The sequence below is a fragment of the Meles meles genome, chromosome X (genome assembly GCF_922984935.1).
Source record: "Meles meles chromosome X, mMelMel3.1 paternal haplotype, whole genome shotgun sequence".
Taxonomy (NCBI): Eukaryota; Metazoa; Chordata; class Mammalia; order Carnivora; family Mustelidae; genus Meles; species Meles meles.
In genome coordinates this window covers 76,195,898-76,206,979 of record NC_060087.1, presented here as the reverse complement: position 1 = coordinate 76,206,979, position 11,082 = coordinate 76,195,898, and the positions used below count along the sequence as shown (strand labels likewise).

Here is an 11,082-nt window from a genome sequence, read left to right as displayed (position 1 = left end):
GATGGAGAGGAGAGGGTGTTGAGGGAAACTGGAAGGGGAGATGAACCATGAGAGACTATGGAATTCGAAAAACAACCAGAGGGTTTTGAAGGGGCCGGGGGGGGGGTGGGAGGTTGAGGAACCATGTGGTTGGTAATAGGGAGGGCTTGTACTGCATGGAGCACTGGGTGTGGTGCAAAAACAATGAACATTGTTATGCTGAAAATAAACAAATAAAAATTTAAAAAATGAAAAAAAATTGCAAGGACAACTTAGTATGTAGATCCTTTTTAATTATGTTTAATGAAAGTGAAAGCTCATTAGAGAGGTAGAAAAATTACTGTCAATTTTACATGTCTATTCATTGAATGTAATGTCATTTGAGGGAAACATATTTTCATATTATATTAACACATGCTTACTTCCTCTAAGTCCACTTACTATCTTGAATGCATTTAGCATGCAGTGAAAAATTAGGTCTTGGAAAAAACCTAGTAAGTCAAATATTTTAATCCTTTATTAACTTATTGCTTCATCCTATTCTAGGTTTCTGACTTTCATAGATTTCCCAAAAGAATTAGTTTGGGGTGGGGAAAACAAAAACTAATAATACATTATAATTCTTTCTATTCATTTAATCTAGAGTATTTCATTTTATTCTAAGGATAAGTTGTCACTAATAATGTAAGTGCCATCTGAATAGAAATTAATCAAATACTTCTAGGCTTGGAAAATATAACATCTATAATAACAAGTATGTTAATTAAACAGACACCGAAGTGAAGATTAGCTAGGCTTCTGACACTGAAAATCCATCTCTCGCTCAAATATGAGAATTTCTTTGAATCTCATTGTTGATTTTACAGAGAATAAAAAGATGGAGTTAAGATTGAGAAAATTTAAAAAAAATACATGCTATCTTCTCCACAGTGATGGCTCTGGAGTTGATCTATAGGTTCCAATTTGTTATCAGATGCACCAGAATATTGGAATTTCCTTTGATAATGGTATAGTATGGACAGAAATAACACTTTTAGAAGTCTATAGGTTGTAGAGAACCATATATTATAAAGAAGAGGGGATCAGTGTTTTACAGGTATTGCCAATAACCCAGTACTATTGTACCATATGCAATAATGAATAAGCAGCTGAGGCAGTAATTTCAAGTAGCATATTTTAATGTCTTTCTATACTTCAGTACTATATGTTCCACTTATGCCTTAAGGAAATTGTACTGACCATGACACATATCTAAAGCATAAACAACTTTTGTTACTTAGCATTCTGCATTTGTTCTAAATGAGAAAAGATGGTTTAAGCTACATGTAAAAAGTAAGTAAAGTGAAGCTGAACTCCATTAAAACTAAAAACTACTACTCTGTGAAAAGCAAAATCAAAAAGAATTAGAAAACAAACCACAGACTGGAGAAAATATTTTCAAATGATATGCCTGATAAAGGACTATTATCCAAAGTCTACAAAGAACACTTAACACTCAACTATAAGAAAACCAACTGATTTAAATTTATACCAAGGATCTTAACAGAAACCTCACCAAAGAAAACATACACGTGGAGTATAAGCATATGAAATGATGCTCCAAACAGAGGTCTTCATGAAAATGCAAATATAAACAACAATGAGATATGGCTACATACCCATTAGAATGGCCAAAATCCGAAGCACTGACAACACTAAATAACGGTGAAAATGTGGAGCAAAAGGTTGTTTTATTCATTGCTGGTGGGAATGCAAAATGGTACAGCCACTTTGAGGTAAGTTTCATGGTTTACTACAAAACTAAACAGAATCCAGAAATCAAGTCCTTGGTATTTACCCAGAGTTGAAATATTACATTCACACAAAAACCTGCTCATGAATGTTTATAGCAGCTATATTCATAATTCCCAAAAGTTGAAAGAACAAAAATGACCTTCAGTAAGTAAATGACTAAACAAACTGTGGTACATTCAGTACATTCAGTGCTAAAAAGAAATAAACTTTCAAGCCATGAAAAGACATGAAAAACCTTAAATATACAGTACGCAGTTGAGGGAAATTGGAAGTGGAGGTGAACCATGAGAGACTATGGACTCGGAAAAACAACCTGAGAGTTTTGAAGGGGCGGGGGGGGTGGTGGGAGGTTGGGGGAGCCAGGTGGTGGATATTAAGGAGGGCACGTATTGCATAGAGCACTGGGTGTGGTGCAAAAACAATGAATACTGTTATGCTGAAAAGAAAAAAAAAATTATTGATGTTGTTGACAATCCTAGTATTCTCTGTTTGAATGTAGATATCAAGAAGCAAATTGCCAGGGCACCTGGGTGGCTCAGTCATTAAGTGTCTGCCTTCAGCTTGGGTCATGATCCCAGGGTTCTGGGATCGAGCTCCACATTGGGCTCCCCACTCAGCAGGAAGCCTGCTTCTCCAACTTCCACTCCCCTTGCTTGTGTTCCCTTTCTTGCTGTGTCTCTCTCTGTCAAATAAATAAAATCTCTTTAAAAAGAAAAAGAAAGAAGCCAATCTGAAAAGGCAACATACTATATGACTTCAATGATATGTCATTCTATAAAGGGGGAGGAACTATGGATATAATAAAAAAAATTAGTGGCTACTTAGGATGTGTGTGTAGGAAGGGAGGAAAGATGAATAAGCAAAACATAGAGGATTTTTAGGGCAGTGAAAATACCCTGTATGATATTATAATAATGGATATATGTAATTATACATTTTTCCAAGCACATAAAATTTACAATGCCAAGAGTGAAGCATAAGATAAATTATGCGCTTTGGAAGATTATAATGGGTCAATGTAGATTCATCCTCGGTAAGATAAATAAATGAATAAATGATAGATGATAGATAGATAGGTATAGATTTCTTTTTTTTTTTTAAAGATTTATTTATTTGACAGACAGAGACCACAAGTAGGCAGAGAGGCAGGCAGAGAGAGAGAGAGGAGGAAGCAGGCTCCCAGCCAAGCAGAGAGCCCGATGCGGGGCTCGATCCCAGGACCCTGGGATTATGACCCGAGCCGAAGGCAGAGGCTTTAACCCGCTGAGCCACCCAGGCGCCCCAGGTATAGATTTCTGATGAAGGATGTTCGTTATAGGGCAAGCTATGCATCTGTGAGGCAGTGAATATATGGGAAATTTCTGTACCTCCTCTCAACTTTATTCTAAACATAAAACAGCTTTAAAATATTTTAAATATAAGTAAATTAATTTGTGGTTATAAACCAATAACCTTATCTTCAGGTTACATTCCATTTAGCAGCTGTAATATCTCCTCAGAACCCATAATATTTTTTTCTTAATTGTGTTACATTAGTCACCATAAAATACATCAAGAGTTTTTGATGCAGTGTTCCAAGATTCATTGTTTATGTACAACACCCAGTGCTCCAAGCAATACATGCCTTCCTTAATACCTGCCACCAGGCTCACCCATCCCTCCACCCCCTCCCCTCTAGAACCCTCATATTGTTTCTCAGAGGCCACAGCCTCTTATGGTTTGTCTCCCCCTCTGATTTGCCACAATTCAATTCATCCTTTCTGATGGCTGAGTGATATTCCATTGTATATATGGACCACATCTTCCTTTCTTTCATGTTCTCTATTCAGTTTTATTTTATTGTACTTTATTTTTTCAGTGTTCCAAGATCCATTGTTTATGCACAACACCCAGTGCTCCATGTGATACGTTCCCTCCTTAATACCCACCACCAGGCTCACCCAACCCCCTAACCCCCTTCCCTCCAAAACTCTCAGTTTGTTTCTCAGAGTCCACAGTCTCTCATGGTTCACCTTCCCCTCTGATTTGCCCCCACTCACTTCTCTCCTTCAACCAATATCCTCTGTGTTATTCCTTATGCTCCACAAGTAAGTGAAACCATATGATAATTTACTCTCTCTGCTTGACTTATTTCACTCAGCATAATCTCCTCCAGTCCTGTCCATGTTGATACAAAAGTTGGGTATTCATCCTTTCTGATGGAGGCGTAATACTCCATAGTATATATGGAACAGATCTTCTTTATCCATTCATCTGCCAAAGGGCATCTTGGTTCTTTCCACAGTTTGTCGATTGTGGTCATTGCTGCTATGAACATTGGGGTACAGATGGCCCTTCTTTTAACTGTATCTGTATCTTTGAGGTAAATACCCAGTAGTGCAAGTGCAGGGTCATAGGGAAGCTCTATTTTTAATTTCTTAAGGAATCTTCACACTATTCTCCAAAGTGTCTTCACCAACTTGCATTCCTACCAACAGTGTAAGAGGGTTCCCTTTTCTCCACATCCTCTCCAACACTCGTTGTTTCCTGTATTGCTAATTTTGGCCATTCTAATTGGTGTAAGGTGGTATCTCAATGTGGTTTTGATTTGAATCTCCCTGACGGCTAATGATTATGAACATTTTTCATGTGTCTGTTACCCACTTGTATGTCTTCTTTGGAGAAGTACTGTTGGATTTTAAGAATTATTTGTGAATTTTGCATTCAAGTTCTTTATCTGTCATTTGTTTTGCAAAGGTTTTCTTCCAGTTGATGGCTCATTCCCTTAAGGCACTCATTCCCTTAAGAGTGTCTTTCATATGTTCCCCCAACCTCCCACCCCTGACCCTTCAAAACCCTCAGGTTGCCCCAACCTCCCACCCCTGACCCTTCAAAACCCTCAGGTTGTTTTTCAGGGCACGTTTTGCATGGAGCACTGGGTGTTGTGCAAAAAGAATGAATACTGTTACGCTGAAAAAATAAATAAAATGAGAAAAAAAAATGTGTTTACTGTTAATGCCTATAAATTATAATGCAATAAAAAAAAAAGAGTGTCTTTCATAGGGCAGGTTTTAATTTTAATGAAGTTCAATTTGAGTGTTTTTATGAATAATGTTATTGGTGTTTTCTAATTTTTTCAAACATTTCTTTTACCCCATTGTCTTCCTAATCTTCAGATATTTCAGTTCCACATTTATTAGATATTTTAATATTATCCCACAGTCCTAGAATGGTCTTTGTCTTTTTCGCCCCCCCCCCAATTTTGTAAGTTTGGGTAATCTCTACTGACCTATCTTCATGCTTATTCATTCTTTCCAGCTGTGTCAATACTACTGATGAGTCTGTAGAAGTCATTCTTTATCTGTGTTACTGTGATTTGTGCTTCTTCATTTATATCAGATTATTTTTCACACCTTCCTTATATCTGCTAAAATTGCCTGTATCATCATTCATGGTGTTCATTCTTTCTACTAAAGCCTTTAATATATTACTCTTAGTTCTTTAAAATATCCTGCTTAAGAGTTCCAACATCCATGTCAGACTGTGTTCTGTTGATTATTTTTTGTTTGTCTCCTGAAAATGTTTTCCTTTATTCTTTCTTTTTATATGCCTTACAGCTTTTTTTTTTTGAAAGCTTGCACTTTGTGTATCACACTAGAAACTGAAGCAAATAGTTTCTCTAGTTGGATATACATAGTCTCCTAGGCTTTCCATGAAAAGTTAGTCAATATAGTGAGGAGCTGGGTTGAACATTAGCTATCTAGTGTTGCCATAAAACTTGCTATAAAAATATTAGATTATGGGGGGCCTGGGTGCCTCAGTGGGTTAAGCCTGTGCCTTCAACTCGGGTCATGGTCTCAGGGTCCTGGGATTGAGCCCCACATTGGGCTCTCTGCTCAGTTGGGAGCCTGCTTCCCCCTCTCTCTCTCCCTGCCTCTCTACATACTTGTGATCTCTCTCTCTCAAATAAATAAATAATATCATATATACACATATATGTATATATATGTATATATACATGTATATATGTATATTTATATATTCATATATGTGTATGTATATGTATATACATGCATATACATGTATGTATGTATATGTATACATACATACATGTATGTATACGTATACATATACATACATATGTATACACACATACATACATACATGTACATACATACGCATACATATGCATGTATATACATGTATATATACATATATGTATATGTATATACATGTATATACATGTGTATGTATGTATACACATATACATGTATATACATGTATATACATGTATATACATGTATATGTATTCATATATATATGTATATACCATACATATATATGTGTATGTATATATATATATATATGTATATATATATAAAACATTACCCTGCTGTAGGTCAGAAGTTCATTGAACTTGACTGATCTCTCCACTGAGGGTTTCACAAGGCTGAAAACGCTGTTAGTTCTTATCTGGAAGCAAGTTTTCTAGGGGTCGATTGTACTTCCTACCTCATTCAGATTGTTGAAATAATTTATTCCCACATGTTGGTAGGATTAAGGTCCTATTTCCTTGCTTACTTACAGCCAGGGATCTTCTAAACTTGTAGAAGTCACCCACATTCCTTGTCCCATGGATCTATTACTCCATCATCAAGGTTAGCAATGGTAAATCATGTCCTTCCTACTCTGTGAATCATTCTGAACTCCCTTTCTGCTTCATTTTTCTGCTTACCTCTTCTGCTACACCTCTCTGCCTCCAGCCAGGAAAAGAATTACCTGCTTTAATGTGTTCAAGTGATTAGATTGGACACAACTACATAGGACAGAAAATTCTTCCAATCATAAAGTCCATAACCATAATAGTAAGTGCAAATTCCCTTCATAGAAGTTACTAGATTAGGTTTTGAATATTTAACAAAGGGATGAGAATCTAGGAAAGACACCTTTGAATTCTGCTTATCACATTGGATTTGAATTTTGTTATTGCTATGTTAACCTTAGCATACCACAACTTTAAATATTTTATTACCTGCTATAAGTGTGATACTGGTTTGCTACTGTTTTTCCTCATTGTCTACTTCACCATTGGTGTATGTTTTCTATTTTGGTCTGTATCTCAGTTAGCGTATCTCTGACAGATTTGCTTATTTTCCAGAAGTATATTCTATCACTTATTACTTGGCACTTATAGGTAATGTGGTAAGGTATTGTCAGTGTGCTCTCTGTTGTTTATATTTATCCTCTTTCAAAGCAGGTCCTATGTCCCTGGGTCTCTGGAGTGGGTACCTTCTCCATGATCTTGTTACCTCCATCTGCAGCAGACCTTTAATGGTCTGGGTCCAAAATGAATCCCAGCTCTTCTTCAAGAAGAGAGGGGTATTTTTTGTTTGTTTGTTTTCTTTTTCCTTTCCCCTCCTCACCTGTTACAATGTATCTTCATTTAATATCTTTACTACAACAGGATGCTTATTCCCTAGTGCCTTAAAGGGTTTGTTTCAAAGAGAAGATAGGAAATTGACACAGGTTGAACATCACAATTTTCCCACAGAGACAAATGTTTTTTGCTCATAGATCTGCACTATGAGGGAAATATAACACTATATATACATACCACACCTTTATACATTCATCAGTTGATGGACATTTAGCCTCTTTCCATAATTTGGCTATTGTTGATAATGCTGCAATAAACATTAGGGTCCATATAGCGCTTCAAATCACAGGTTTTTGGCTCTTTTGCGTAAATACCTAATAGTGTGATTGTTGGGGAATAGGATATTTCTATTTTTAAGTTTTTGAGGAACCTCTATACTGTTTTCCAGAGTTGCTGCACCAGTTTGTATTCCCACCAACAGTGTAAGAGTGTTCCCCTTTCTCTGCATTCATGCAAGCATCTTTTGTTTCTTGTGTAGTTAATTTGACACATTCTGACAAGCATGAGGTGGTATCTCATTGTGGTTTTGATTTCTATTTCCCTGATGATGAGTGATGTTAGGATTTTTCCATGTGATTGTTGGCCATCTTTATATCTTCTTTGGAGAAGTATCTATTCATGTCTTTTGCCCATTTTTCCCACGGGATTGTTTTGTTTTTGTTTTTATGGTGTTGAGTTTGCAAAATTTTTTTATGGATTTTGAATACTAACTTATCAGATGTCATTTACAAATATCTTCTCCTGTTACATAGGTTGTCTTTTAGTCTTGTTGATTGTTTCCTTCACTGCATAGATTTTTATCTTGATGGAGTCCTAATTGTTCATTTCTGCTTTTGTTTCCCTTGCCTCAGGAGATGTGTCTAGTAAGTAAGTTGCTACACGAAGTCAAAGAGGTTGTGGACTACGTTCTTCTTTAGGATATTGATGACTCCCTGTAATACATTAAGTTCCTTCATCCATTTTGAATTTACCTTTGTGTATGGTGTAAGAAAGTGGTCTAGTTTCATTCTTCTGCATATTGCTATCCATTTTTCCCAACATCATTTGTTGAAGACACTGTCATTTTTCAATTGGATATTATTTATGCTTTGTTGAAGATTAGTTGACCTCATGGCTGTGGGTCCATTTCTGAATTTTCTATTCTGTTCTTTTATTTGCCAATACCCTTGATCTGGAATTGTGTTGTCTCCAACTTTTCTTTTCTTTTTCAAAATTGCCTTGGTTATATGGGGCCTTTTTTGCTTCTATAAAAATTTTAGGATTGTTTGTTCTAGTTTTGTGAGAAACGGTGGTGGTACTTTGATAGAGATTGCAATAAATGTATAGATTGCTTGGGGTAGTAAGACATTTTAAGAGTCTTTGTTATTCCAATCCATGAGCATAGAAAGTTTTTTTTTTCATTTCTTAGTGTCATCTTCAATATCTTTAATGAATCTTCTATGGTTATCAGGAGCACCTTGGCAGCTCAGTTGGTTAGCTGTCCAAATCTTGATTATGACTTAGATCATGATCTCTCGGTTGTGGTATCAAGCCCCAAACTGGGTGTGACACCAAGCAGGAAGTCTTCTTGAGATTCTTTCCCTCCTCCCTCTGCCCATCCCCCCACACTTGCTACTACTCGAAATAAATAAGTAAACATTTTATAAATGTGTTATATAGCATTCAGAATATAGATCTTTTACCTCTTTGGTTAACTTTAGTCCTAGATAGTTTATCCTTTTTGGTATAATTGTAAATGGGATCAATCGTTTGATTTATTTTTCTGATTCTTCTTTATTTTTTAGAGTTTATTTATTTGAGAGAGAGAAAGAGAACCTGAGCCGAGGGAGAGGCAGAGGGAGAAGGAGAAACTGGCTCCCACTGAGAAGAGAGTCAGAGGCAGAGTTAAATCCCAGTATCCTGGGAGCACGACCTGAGCCATACAGGAAAATATCTGTTTTTCCTCACTGATAATAACATTAGCTGTGGGTCTTTTGCATATAGCCCTTATGGTTTTGAGGACTGCTCATCTTATCAATACAAGAATGGATGCTGTATTTTGTCAAATGCTTTTTCTACATCTATTGAGAGAATCATAGATTTCTTAGCCTTTCTTTTATTAATACAATGTATCATGTTGATTAATTGCAAATATCAAACCATCTCTGCAGCCCAGGAGTAAATCCACTTGATTGTGGAGATTAATTATTTTAATGTGCTGTATTGTACCCAATGTACTCCATTGATAGTATCTTGTTGGGAATTTTTGCATCCATTCTTATCAGGGATATCAGCACGTAATTCTTCTTTTTGTCAGATTTTTGTTTTTGGAATCAAGGTAATGCTGGATTCATAGAAAGAATTTGGATGTATTCCTTCCATTTCTACTTTATGAATAGTTTGAGAAATATAGGTATTCACTTTTCTTTAAATTTCTGGTAAAATTCCCCTGGGAAGCTATCTATTCCCTGGACTTTTGGTTGTTGGGATACTTTTTCCTTACTGATTCAATTTCTTTACTGGTTATGAATCTGTTCAAATTTTCTATTTCATTTTTAAAGATTTTGTTTATTTGACAGAGCAAGTCACAGAAAGAGAGGGTACTGAGCAGGAGGAGTGGGAGAGGGAGAAGCAGACTCGATGTGGGGCTTGATCCCAGGACCCTGGGATCATGACCTCAGCCAAAGGCAGACACTTAATGACTGAGCACCCAGGTGCCCCAAATTTTCTATTTATTCCTGTTTCAATTTTGGTAATTTATCTGTTTGTAGGAATTTGTCAATTTTTTCCAGACTTCCCAGATTGTTGGCATATAATTTTTCATAGTATTCTCTTAAAATTGTATTTCTCTGATGTTAGTTATGATCTTTCCTTTTTCATTTGTGACTTTATTCATTTGGATTCTTTTTTTCTTTCATTCTTTTTTTGATAAGTCTGGCTAGGGGTTTACCAATTTATTTATTTATTTTTAAAGACCTTATGTATTGATTATTGATTATAGGGAGATAGAGCGAGAGCATGCAATTTGGGGGAGCAGAGGGAAAGGGAGAAATAATCTGAAGCAGACTCCACACTGAACACAGAGCCCAGCATAGGATTCAATCCCACAACTTTTCATGATCACTACCTGAGTCATAAACAAGAGTTGGACGGTTAAATAACTGAGCCACCCAGGTGCCCAGTGGTTTATCTACCTAGTTACCTCTTTCAAAGAACCAGTTCTTAGTTTCACTGATCTGTTTTACTGGGTGTTTTTGTTTGTTTCCATATCATTTTAAGTTCTACTCTAATCTTTATTATTTCCCTCCTTCTGACAGTTTTAGGCTTTATTTGCTATTCTTTTCTTAGATAGGTTTTGTGTTTAAGACTTTTTTTTGCTTTTAGCAGTAGGCCAGTATTCCTATATCTTTCCCTCTTAAGACTTCCTTTGCTTCCTCCCAATGATTCTGGACTGTCATGTTTCATTTAAATTTGATTATATATATATACACACATATATATATATATCATCAAATATGTATATATATATTATAAAATGTATATATATGTATATATATAATCAAATGTGTATATATATCATCAAATATGTATATATATAATTATATTATATACTTAATTTTCTTTAATTTCCCAGATAGCCCTTCATTCTTTAGTAGGTTGTTCTTTAATCTCCATGTATTTGTGGTCTTTCTAACTATTTTCCTATGATTGACTTCACGTTTCATACAGTTGTGGCCTGAAAATGTGCATGGTATGATTCCAAAGTTTCTGTACTCATTGAGGGCTGATCTGTGACCCGGTATGTGATCTCTTCTGGAGAACGTTCCATGTGCACTCTAGAAGAATGTATTCTGCTGTTTTAGGATAAATGTTCTGAATATACCTGTGAAGTCCATGCAGTCCAGAGTGTCATT

The 11,082-nt window shown here is 35.9% G+C and overlaps 1 pseudogene; it reads left to right on the top strand.

Moving 5' to 3' along the window:
- The first annotated feature begins 1,625 nt into the window (after positions 1-1,625).
- LOC123934689 overlaps positions 1,626-11,082 on the top strand; it is a 105,574-nt pseudogene continuing 96,117 nt past the window's right edge.